Source organism: Cimex lectularius, unplaced genomic scaffold (genome assembly GCF_000648675.2).
Source record: "Cimex lectularius strain Harlan isolate CLEC.00 unplaced genomic scaffold, Clec_2.1 scaffold235, whole genome shotgun sequence".
Classification (NCBI taxonomy): Eukaryota; Metazoa; Arthropoda; class Insecta; order Hemiptera; family Cimicidae; genus Cimex; species Cimex lectularius.
In genome coordinates, this window is record NW_019392839.1 from 187,161 (window position 1) to 200,793 (window position 13,633).

A 13,633-nucleotide genomic window follows, 5' to 3' on the forward strand; every position below is an offset into this window, starting at 1 on the left:
GTTGGCTGGCAACTACACATCCAATTTCCTTTTTCAGAGGATGAAAAATCCTTTTCAAAAGGATGATTTCAGAAGGAAGAGAGGACCCCTGGCAAGTTTTAGGTTTATAAAAGAAATTGAAAGATAACGGGAAAGGCTCTTCTCTATTAAAACTCCAAGCTCTTTTAAGAACCGAAAACAATAAATCATATCAAAAGCTAAGCTATAAAAATATTTTAACGGCGTTAACCTAAAGGAGCTTTCACCACTACGATCTTTGAATATCAATGAAGGTAACTTATCTAGCTTAGGTTTATTTTTCTGCTTTAAACCAAGATAGATATCATAACCGTAATAGTAATTACAAATAAATCAAATAATTAATGTCAATAACATAATAAATTTATTTATTCATAGATTTATAGATTTATTTTAAGCACATTAAATTTATAGCACAGATTGTCAATAGGGAGAGAGAAATGATATCAATCTCGTTTTTTTTTAACTTTATTTGTCACATGCGGTAACTCCTGAGAGACCTCCCCGCCAACTCCCCTGCGCGTGATCAATGGGCCACATCAACGATGAACTCATTGATCACAACTTCAAAAAATCGATTGAAACTCTAGATAACCCCCAAGGAAATCCCAATCCATTTTTATTGAATTCACTATAAACACGTATACATCTGTTTATGAGCACTGTCGACAGGAAGCCCTCTGAGGATCTGACTCGTAGAAGAGCGACCATCATCACCGGATTAAGGATAAGACATGCGGGGTAGACACTTAGGCCTAGTACGCACTGGGATTTTTTGAGTCGTCTCTTTGAATCTCCGGAGAGTCTCGGCTGCGTCTAGCCTGAGTCCGGGCTGCCCTGTTGCGATGAATCTGGTGTGTTGCGGGCTAGCATTTTCGGACTCTTGAATCCCATCCGATATGGGATTCTTTGACTCAATGTTGCGCAAAATTTGCCAGTGCAGACGTGAATCGGAACAAGCGCTCGTGCTTCATTTATTTAGTTGAACTTGAAGATTTTGACAGTGTCTTGTATAAAGGTATGTTGTGGACTACCGAGTTGACATTACAGTTTATCGAAGACATGCATTCCCATCGGTGTTTGTGGGATGTATCATTTACGGAATACAGAAATCGGGAATTGAAAAGCCAAACATTGAACGGTTTGGCCCAAAAAACGATGAATGATGGCTTCGCACACTTCTGAAACGAAATCTGATATTGATTGTTTTGAAATCCTGAAGGTGTACATGAAGCTTGTATACGAGTCTCCACTCGCTAGGAACCGGAGAGTGGCAGCTAATCTGTTGGCCGGAGAGATAGATTCCCGAAAGTTGGTATCTTTCTTGGAAATTTGANTTTTCTGAAACATACATCACACCAGACCGCATCTCACGATTTCTGAATAATTATCGATTAACGGTCACTAATCACCACACATTTCATTAAAATGGTTTCGAAATCGGTCGTGGACATCCTCAAAAAATTTCTGAACCCTGCGCCATCATTTAATCGCAACGTGTCCAAAAGATTTTTCCCGTGCTGATTCCCGCCATGAAATATTTGTCGGACTCACCATCTTTTTGGGGGTTTTTTAATGCACCTCCGATTGGATTCACTACGTACAATGCAAAAAAGAGCAAGGGAAATTTTTTTAAAAGCTAGTTCCTCTGTCATTTTCACAGGCACTGATGAATGTGAACTGAATCTTGGTCTGGACACGATTCTTCGTCGCGGAGCAGTCGAGGCTGCGTCGCAACAATGAATCTACGCAGCCCCGACTCTGCCCCACAACAGGAATCGACTCAAAGAATACTTAACATTACTTGTGAGCCAAAGCCTGCGTATTTGTCCAGCATGTGAGAAAGGCTGCACGATGCGTACCACCTAATTGAACATGCAACTCCTTGGCTCTATAAAGAGAGCGTGTAGGAATGCCACCCGCACGATAATTATGCTTGAGAATGGCGTCAAGTATCTAAGATAGGTCACATGTTCCGATTCTTGGAGGACACAGGGTGGTTTTATTGCATGCCGTACTGCTAGTTTTGTATTCCATAGTGAGTATTGAAAATGAATATATTTATTGGCGTAAATGTGTAGTGTGAGAGGGGCGATGGCAGAATATTGAGGACCCGATTGACCCTCAAGTAGGTTATATAAAAGTTATAAAGGGCGATTTAAAGATGATTTTTCTAAACCCTCAATTTACATGCAATTTTATGTATTATCAAAGGAAATAGTGTTTTCTATAAAATAGTGTGTAAACACTGGGTCCCTTTTTATGATCAGGCTTGTTATTTGTTGTTTGCATTTCGAAATTTCATTGTATATTGTAATATTGATGAGTGTAAAGGAAAAAATCATGCCCGATTGCGGTATTTATGTAGTATGTTCAGATGATAAATATCGTATAAGGGTTTCGCTCTCAACTGTACGATCTCCTCTGGGGATAAAATCACCCCTTCTTTTCGCTTTAGGGCGACATGGGTGAGTTTTTATGCAAGGCAGGATTTTATCTACGTAGAAGAAAGTAAGATGAAAATACAGGATAAGGTCCATATTAAATACATTTCCTTAATCGTCTCTTGCACAAATGGGTCTGTCGAGCTTTAATTGTCAAACTATTCCATGCTTTAAGCCATTTCGTTGGTTCATTATTAAAATTATTTTTTAAATTAAGCAGCAGCAACAATCAACAACTGCTGATTCGTAAAATCTTTGACATAAACGAATTTAACTTTATAATGCGAAAACTTTGCGTTACCAATTTGCATAATGTTTTTCCGTTTCCACTTAAACTTCTAAAAATATCTTATTGTTACGTTCCATTTAAAATTAAATAATACTTCATAGTCTGTCTTGATAATATTCAGTTTAAAATTTAAATTAGCAACTATTTAAATTTGTATTTAAAAGCCTAAATATCTATTTTACGCATATTAATTTATTAAGACTTATATCATAAAATGCAAACTGTGGATAAATGTACGAAAAATGTATCTTTACGCATTAAGCTTGTTGAAAGAAATTGGAGTCCGACGTACAATAGGATATACACTGAGAGAAAAAAGTTATTGCCTTTTTTTAACTAAATACTTGCAATTGTTGTAATCCATTATATTTAGTTGTCTATTGACCAAATTACTTCTTTCAATTAATTAATCTTTTTATGTAAGGTTTTGGTTGAAATGAAGCAGCGGCGTATTGAGCCGAAGGTCATGGGTTCGAATCCCGCTCGTGACACTAGCTTTTTCATTTCAACCAAAACCTTACATAATTGTTATAATGTTGTTTACTGGATATGTGTAAAGAAAAATATAAGATGTAGCTAAAAAAAAAAAAATTTACCAAAAATGTTGCTTTGGAAACAATGAGGAAAATATTCAATTCCGAAGGTGGTATTTCCTCCTCTTGCGTTGAACACCGCTTGCATTCGAATTTATGAGGTTTTGAATGTAGTGCTGTGTATTATTTTCATACTCCTCGAACAGCGCCAATCTTAATTCCTGCAAATTCTCTGTCATGACTGGGAGACTTTTTACCCTGCTTGATAACTCGTCCCAGAGGTGTTCCATAGGGGACTACATGATGGTCAATATAAACGTTGAATTGAAGCCCGTTCCAAGTAATCATCAACGATACTCTGTGGGGGCCTTGCATTGTACTGCATAAAAATAAAACCGTCGCCAATTAGTCCCATATAAGGAACAACTTCTTCTGATAACACATCTTCAATGTTTTAATTGTTCATTTTTAATAAGTGTAATTTTAGAATTGATAATTTTTGGTAATAATATTTTTGTTCCTTTATGACACGGAATACAAGCTACAACCTGCTTGACAGTAGTCATAAGAAAATAACCCAGGTTCCTCAAAGGTTCCGTTGTGTGGAGAGCTTATCACGGTAGTTTTTATTTATTTGACATGACATTTTCTAAGTAAGTAAGTAAAATAAGTAATTTGCGTACATATGTATTTTTGAGGGAAAGTGGCGGCGCCCTATGCGTCCTCTTTAGCAAATCTCCATTTGTGTACCATACCTCTTGAAAAACATTATTGTCGATGTTGATGCGAAAATGATCACGAAAAACCCATTTGTAAGTCCGCAAAGAAAGAATACGACATACCGCACGCACAGATCGCTCGCTGATTCAATATCTCAAGATCTTGAATATTTTTAACTGTATATAAATCTTTGTGACTTCGTGTATATGATATGTGTTATTTACGTATGTATTTATTTGGGTGAATGAAAGGGCTTATCCCCAAATTACCCCGAGGAGTATCGCGTATTCTCGGGTAGTGTAAGATCCTGTTCCTATCATTCTACGAACCAAAAAGGTTTCAGAGATGTCGATACTGTATCCTCCGATTTAGAGAATAGTATTGCTTAGGTGAGTTTCTAGTTATACGCTTTTGACATGGTATGACACCGGGCATGCTTTATGAACTAACACGTTTCCTACCCACTCCTTATTTTCTTATCCTGAAATCCTATCTAACCGACCGCTGCTTCATAGAGAGGTGCAGTGAAGAGTTTTTGGAAGTCTGACAGATACGAGACGGCGTCGCACAAGGGAGCGTTCTTGTTCCCATCTGTTATATCATTTATACTGCTGACTTACCTATCCGCCTTAATACATCATCACACCTAGACAACAATATTAGTTATAAATTACATGGCAATTTGCATAAATGGAGGATTTGGTGTGCGTGTATACAAAAAAAAATTGGTTGAAAATGGGTTCTATTATCAGTGAAACGTAATGTCAGCACGCTTCACCCCCTTCAATTTTGTTTAACTAGCTGCTGTTCAGAAAAGACCGATTCACATAGCCAAGCACACCGTATATTCTCCGAATCGAGTTGTAGAACTAGACTTTAAACTTTATTGAATGCCATAGGACAAAATATAAATGTACAACAAACCGACGAGTTAGAAAATGATAATTGCCAAAAGAACTCTAAATGCTGAAACTTTCAAATTCCAAAATGGCAACTCTGGAAAGTATTGAAACATCGTTTATTTGGCGTAGTGGTTTATTGTACAACAACGCAATTTTCACTTTGGGTTTTATGATTAATCCGGGTTGGTACGTTTTAGGGGAGTGTTATGAATGCAAAATTCGTCTCAACCTAATTTCCCCGTTAGCTCCATGTAGATCAGCTATATCGGTGATCCAAGGCGCTATACCTATTATCTAATCTGTTAATATCATCAATGCTAACAGCCCCGTTCGATACCCATTTGCATGAATGTAATCACGAAATGAATTTCCCATATGGTTTTGCAGTTCATACCCTCCATTTTCCCGAATTTCTGTTAATGAGTTTAATTTGCCAGGGTTATATTTGNAGATGTGGTAATTCGGAGATTCATGTGTTTGTAGCTATCGATCGACTTAAATAATAATAATAAGTGTATTTTGGACAAGGTTTCTATGTAAAAAATTAAAGTATGCATCTAAAACATTATATCCAGGTGGACATAGCAAATGGGCATGACACCCAAACATTTGTCGAAATGTCTCGGAGCTGATGGCTATCTACATTACTCAAATTGATGCATTCCAGGACCAGTGACGTACAGCGGACGAACGATAATCGAAATCACCCCGTTTCTGACTCGCAGCGTATGTTGATAGGCTCTACTTTAAATGCTCAAAGTATGGCGTCTCATCCTACGAACTACTCCCATTTCTCTCTTTTGGAAATATACCTCCTAGCTACATATCCTCATACAGACCTATCAGTATTCTTCCTTCAAGCCAATTCCTTGAAAACCTTTTAAAGCTTTTGATACCCATGATACTTTTAAAATTATTCCTTTTCACCCATTCAGCTTCCTTCATCATCATTCCTCGATCCAACAAAGTTTCAGAGTTGTCCACCCTATCTCCTCTGTCGTAGAGAAAAATGAGTATTTCTTGGACGAGTTTCGAGGTGTAGCACAACTATTGATAGGGCCTTGCACATGTCCCAAAATCCTATTTAACAATCTGCTGATTCAGAGTGAAGTGCGGCAACGAGTCCTGCCGACGACTAGCAAGCGGGCATTCTTAGTCCATCGTTTATGTCATTTATACTCATAACCTACCTATCCGCCTTAAAACATCATCACACCTAGCCAATAATACCGCAATTTTCTGCTCTAATTCTAATTCTATCCTCGCTACCTCCAACATCCAAGAACACCTTGAGCTTATCGAAATTGGTGCAAAAAGTGAAGGACAAGATAGAATGGAGAGAAATGTTGAACAAACAATCTTCCCTTCCACTGTATACTAACATCAATGAAATACCGATTCCCATTTATTTCAAATGCTTAGAACTATACATGAACTGAAGCGGAATTCTCACACAAGACTTAAGAGACAACAACTTAACAGAAGACTTGGGCTACTACGAAGACTTCTAGGACCGAAATCCGTTAACACTAAACTAACCTTATACAAAACTTTACTGCGATCAGTTTGGACGTACGGAGTAGAACTGTGAGTTTATGCCGTCATCCAACATCCAGCGCTTGAAATCCTTCCAATCAAAAGTCTTCAGACAAATCGTCAAAGCTTCCTCACAATCTACAACGACCTCAACATTCTTTTGTCAACCAACTGATCCGTTCCAGATTCCAAAAGTTCCACACCAACCTCTCGATCCATCCTTAACCTACTGCTCGAGCCCTCTCCTCACATTCCCGAAAACCCGCCACGTCGCCTTAATCGAGGAGGGCCTCGAGACCTGAGTGCTAGCATTGGCACTACGGTGCATTAGTGTTAGTAATGCGATCGTATGAAAAAACATATTGTGACCAAATTTGTAATATATAAAGGGTAAATTTAAAAAAATTAAGTCGACCTATTTTGTCTTTTTCTTTCAATCATACTGCTTTATATAACGTTTTTTTCGAATTTGTTTCCTTTTATTTATAATATGTACATAATGAAAAGCTTTATTATGTAATTAACCGCTAGCCATGCTTATTATACTTATAAAAATATTGAAAACTATACATTTAATTCTGCATGTTGTTGTTATGGGCACGATGTCATGCTGTATCACCAGTATGTTATTTTATTTTTTTTTAAGAAATGATTGAAGGAAGAAGAGAAAACGACCGCAGCATATCAGTGGGCTTTAAGGATTGGGTTAAATAGTCATGTATTAAACAATAAGAAGACTGCAGTTGCTGAGCTAGATCGGAAAATGAGACGTCAATTACCGCTTTTCAGGGAAAAGCACGTCGGAATTTCCTCGCATTTAATTGAGCCATCAAGGATAGACGGTGAAGAACCGCTACACGTGCCGGCGGCATATCTTAACTGAAACACGTCAACAGCCCATCACTAATTTAATCTTCTGTCTCTTTGCCATCAAGGATGACGTGGATTAACTCATGGAGAACGTCAGTGAGATAAACGGCTTGCGGTTTATGTATTGCTCATTTAACTATATTCAAAAAGGGATTCACAAACATGTTTCTGTCTGTTCAGAGCTTTATGAAGATCAAAGTGTACCAGAGTGCGGTTAGACATTGTCATAAATATATTATATTAATGACTGTAAACCTTATTTTCCTTATGTAATGAACTGGATTTACAAATTTACAAAAATCACGTGTCGTGAGAGGAAATGTCAACCTAACCCGACATATTGGCCATAATGTTGGGCGAAATTCGGGAGTTGGCTATTGAAGTGGAGAGCTGCAGAGCGTCTACCTAAAGCCGGGAACACATTTACACGATGCAACGCCATGCGACGCTACCCGACGATGCTATCCGACGCAAATCCAAAGTCCAATTTTCCATAAGATCGTATTACCACCGTGCTGTGTGCTGCCCGATGCTATGTAACGCTACCCCCCCCCCTATTCTACGCTCTGTGATCCCCACTGTCCAGATTTTTGTCGGGTAACATCGAATACAGTCGAAGAGAAAAGAACCGAACACTTATATTTTTATTCAAACTACATGTATTATTGTCGTTATATTAATTACAACGAACTTATTTTAATGTAAACCAAATTAACCGAGATCAAAAATTCATTAGTTTTTATTTTTAAAAAATTATTTTTAATGGTTTGGTAGAAAATTGATCAAAAAACCGGAATACCACTTTTTGATATAACTAACAATTTATTACACGGTTTTGCTCATAAAATGTAACTAACAATTTATTTCATGGTTTTGCTCATAAAATTATACCGTCTTAGTCGAGTAGTGTCAGAACAGAACACTCATATATTTTGTAGTTTCTTTCAAACTATATGTAATTTTGTCGTCATATTAATTACAAAATTCTTATGTTAATGTAAACCAAATTAAACAAGATCAAAAATTCATTAGTTTTTATTTTTAAAAAATTATTTTTAATGGTTTGGTAGAAAATTGATCAAAACACCGGAATACCACTTCTTGATATAACTAACAATTTATTACACGGTTTTACTCATAAAATTTAACTAACAATTTATTTCATAGTTTTGCTCACAAAATTACACCATTTTCGTCGAGTAGCTTCGGAACAGGACACTCATATTTTTTGTAGGTAATTTCAAACTAAGTATATATAATTTTGTCGTTATATTAATTACAATATTCCTATTTTAATGTAAACCAAATTAAACGAGATCCAAAATTCATAAGTTTTTATGAAAATTATTTAATTATGATGGTTAGACAGAAAATTTATCAAAACACCGGAATAACTTTATTTAAAACAATTAAGTTTAACTAAAAATTTAGTTGTGCTCATAAAATTTAACTAACAATTTATTACAAGGTTTTGCTCAAAATAGTGCATTAAGAACAAAAGATGCGTTGCTATTGTGATAGTGATTATTGTGATAAACGCTGTGGACTGTACGCGGCGTGCGCGTGGCGTCGCATAGATGTGCACACCCTACCACAACGTGGCAAGGCGTCGGGTAGCGTCGCATGGCGTTGCATCGGGTTAAGGATTTCCAGGGGGGCGTTCCTAAAACAAGCGAATGCTCGCAAATTTTTATCTAGATAAACTAACAGCATTCCGTTCATCAACATCCGAAAGCATAGAAGGTTTTTGTAACGTCTGACTGAAGTTTCGGTACTTAATGTTTTGAATATTAGCCTGGCTTAGCCGATTTTTTTCACACTGGTGCTTAGCTCCAGCAAATAAGAAATTGTTCGAAGCACACAACGTTCATCAGGAATTACCAAACTTTAAAATTTTTACAGGTTTTTTCGTGAGTGAACAAATTCATAATTTTATAACAAAGTACGCCTCAAGCAATTCGAAACATCCAGACAGGACGGCATTAATGACTACTCAGCAACCGTTGAAAATCAACATTATCAGTCAACCCCCTCATCAAAGGATTGTCACCCTTTGTGTTCTAGACCGCACAAACTATATTGGTGCGTAACTTTCAACGTTTTATGAGCTTTCCAATGATCCATTTTAAGCTTTGATTATATTGATTTTGTGATTGGCAATTTCAGTTGGAAGCTGGGCAAATGTGGTCCGGGATGTTTTTTACTGGGAATCAACGGCCAAGAGTGTTCGGGCATGTAAATTAATAATAATTGAAAATTTAATGTATGCGTTTTAACGAAATGCATCCAAAATTACCATTTCACAAATTTTATGATGCTTGTGTAGTATTTTGTAATTAGACTGGCAATTTTTACAACAAAAGCGGACTGATCTAAGAAGACATTGGGTGATAAATCTAAAAGTGGGGTCAAAAGTTGGGAAAAGTTACGCTTCCTTTCTTCCTCACTCTCACACTCTCGTTAATTGTAAGAAAGGTCGTTTGCGAACTAAATTTGTTAAATAAAACAGTATTCATTCATTCATGCATTCTCTCTGTAGCGGACTGTGTAAATATTAATTTAAAAAGAAAGGGAAGAATTATAAGGGGTGAAAAAAAGTGTTTAAAGAATCAACGGAAAACATATTGTAATAACCTTTTAAGATAGGAAGTTTACAAAATGAATTAGACTTAAAAATTTTATTAACTAGTCAAACTTGAAATTGAACGAAAAAAAATGTATAACAAGACGACACGATATGGCAAGTTGTGGTTTGAACAAAATTATTTATAAATAAATTATTTATAGTTTATAATAAATTATTATAAATTATTTAATGATGAGACAAGCCTAATGTGAACAAGATATCGGTAACGGTTTGTATCTCTTTGAACCCGCCGATCACCCCCAACGCGAAGTTCCAATGAGAAAAGTGGAAAATTTATTGGCGATTATTTTTTTTTTTTTTGTACGAGAAGAATTTTGAGGTCGTTGTGAAGGGTGATGTTAGGGACGTAGTAAGGAGCATCGGACTATGGTTCTGATGGCTTTGGATTGGAAGGACTATATTCTTTGGATGTTGGAAGGTTTAGCGGTGCCCCATTCAGTTGGTATTTTGTTGAAACGTTATATTTGCGTGACAGTAGTCTAGGTTAGTCCGACCTCCTGCGTGTTAGTCGTGTGTGTTGATTCATGGTTAGTCTTAAATCGATGGAATTATTGAGGAATATTTTATGGTTGGTAAATGAAATGGTCCGTTTTCACTTGCGGGTTTGTTGAATTATTCAAAGGCGTTTCGGCATTGTGCCATCTTCAGTGAGGAACTGTTTATTGTCCGAGTGGGGATTATTCGTCATTGGGGCCATCGGTTGTCGCTTGGTGGGGAGGGGGGGGGTGCGGCAGGGGGCGTAGTTATGGTGTTGAGTATTTGACATGTTTGTTATGTAGTGTTTTTAGAGGTGTGAATTAGGTAATTATGGAGGAAATCGCGAGGCCATTGGCACTTTAGCCGTACAAGGAGGAGCACTCAAGTCCTGTTTGATGTAAGCAACACACAAGGTGATTTACCACATTACCACCTCAACACGAATCTGACTTTCAATCCCATAAAATTGACAATATGTCAATGTTTGTGCGGGAAATTAATAATGATGAGCGTACAAAATAAAAAGAGATTAAACATTGCTTGCTTAACAAATTGACATGTAGTGAAAGTACTTTTTCTTTCAAAACAGTTTAAAAGGAAAATTGGTCTGGTGATATTAACGTTATGAATTGTGGTTATTTTCCCTCAAATCGGACATGCGATAAGGAAAGTAGTTAGTGCTCCCGGAGGAGGTTCACTAGTTCAAAACTCCGCAACTCCCATTTATTTGAAGCTGTTATGGAACACATTCGGCGAGCTCATATTTTTGTCGCTTTCCCTTTTTCTCGCTTTGCCGGACTCGGTTGTAAGGTTAGACGGTCGGTGTTTAATGTTTAATGTGTTAAAAAAAATCCAACACATTTTGCGTACGTTTTTCAAAAGTTAAGTTTTTGTATTGTTTTGTTTCTAAAAATTATTACAGTTTATTATTATTATAATTTTTATCCTTCAAATATTCAAAGGATATTAACCCCAACCTTTTTTTAACAACCGCCATTCGTCCCTCTGACGTTAAACATGTAATAAAAAACATGGTTAAAAGAAGATAGCAACGTAGGTATGAGAAAGAAGCACTCACGTATTAAAAGCATTGTCGATCGGTGGCCCTCGGAGGATATGACTCGCAGAAGAAGGGTCATCCTCACCCGATTAAGAAAGGTTATGCGAGGTTGACAGACGGCCACTTACTTTCGGGTCAATGCCCGCTATGTGTCCGGCGTCCGGCATGTAGAGAAACGTTGCTCGATGTGTCCCACCAAGTTTAAGGGTGCAAGTCCTCGGTTCCGTATACAGATCGCGTAGGAAGTATTGTACATGAGAATGAGCGAGTCCAGTCGCTGTTCCGATTTTTGGAAGAAACAGTGTTGTTTTATTGTATATATAGTAATGATAGTTTAGTGTCCCTAGAGTGTGTTAAGAGTAAATGTATTTATTAGCGTGAATGTGAAGTGTGAGAGGGTTGATGACGGAATATTGAGTACCCCATCGACCCTCAATTAGATAAGTTATATAATATGAGTAGAGGGTGATGGAGGAATATCGGGCAGTTATCCACTCGAATTAAGTGAATGGTATGTAAATAGGAAAGGATGTATTTAAGAATTAGTGAGATCTAGGAACTGCATGCGTTGGGTGCTGAATTGACCTTGCCGGAGGCCAACCTCGGTTGCTGGACGGATACGACCGAGGTCTGCCAACACCCGCGGTGGGTGGTTCTTGAGGCCTGCTGGCAATTTGGTCTGCCGGTAATTTATTGAAAATTACGAAAGCTGGAATTGCCATTGGACTGCGAGAAGTGATAGGCTCAACTCTGTACCTGTGCGCATACAAGTGCAAATTTGAGCTTATATAAATCCAAATCCAATCTAAGAATATTTGTATTTGTGGAGATTTAAATATGTCTGCTTGTAATGAAAAGTTATATAAAGTGCAACATTGTAACAGCCGCTGACAAGGCAGATTGTTATTCTACGAAAATTCTGGTTTTTCATTTGTTCCATATAATAGTTTTATCCTAAATTTTGCTGACCAGCTGACAAAAAACATCGACATAGAACATCGAGACAAGAAATTAAATAAAATCCCCGAAAATCTCCTCACCTCTGCACCTTAGCAGGCATCCCATTAGGAGGAAAAGTAGGGCGGAAATAAAAGAAAGGAATAAATTGGGAGGAAATCCCCCAGTCCTTCTTCTATCTAGTAGAGCTGCTGATGATCGATTTTCTCCGGTTCTGCCTTGCCAGCGAAGAAGCCCAAATAGCTCAGGTTGCATGGGACGGATTTCTTTTCAAATCAAAATAGAACGATGTCTACGAATGAACGTGCGACCTTTTTTCAGATAGTTCAACAAAACTGCTAACACAAAACATTTATATATAAATAAGCTTTCTCATTTTTTGCATAAAAAGCATCATATTACAAAATTAGTTAAAATATATGTTTACTATTACTATACACAATTACTTTATAAATTTTTAGGTAGAGCGAATATTTCGTCGAGCTCTGGTCGTGTTACATGATATAAGAGTTTTAAACTTGTTTCAGTGACCACAGACAGTATTTATCGTTTGCAGAATATATCATCGAAGAACTATAATTAAATTGAGCTGTTTAAACTTAAAGGAACAGTTTTCTTATCCAAGGTCAAGAATCACTGTCAAATTAGGAAAACCTTATGAAGCAGACCCACATCATTGCCCAAGAATCCAATGGCGGTATATCTAACAAGTGACATGAAAAGAGCTGTTAGCAGTTGAGATTGGTGTACAACTGGTTTCGATCTCTTAATTCCAAAACACGCAGTCAGTTTCCGCACCAGGAAAACTAAGTGACGGTCAAAACGAAAGCTATAGTGAAAGTCAATACCCAAAAACCTCGTTTTAACCAAAATGCCCAATCCGAAACGTAAAGGAAGAGGTGTTTTCAAAGTTACGGATTATTATTATTACACATAATGATTGTATGAGAAAGATTAAAGTCAAGCTGGTTAATAGTAAACCACTAGTTTGCAGAACAAATCCGCAGCACGGTATAAAGTAGCTTGAACCACGAAGTTGGATTCTGGAGTTTGATTTAACTTTCAGAAAGCCACTAAGGACTTAGAAAGTGATCCACTTTTAGTTTAAAGAAAAAAGCGGTAAGATGATGCATTTGAAGTTGTCCGATAGGTGGGTATAATCAATGCATACTTAAAAATC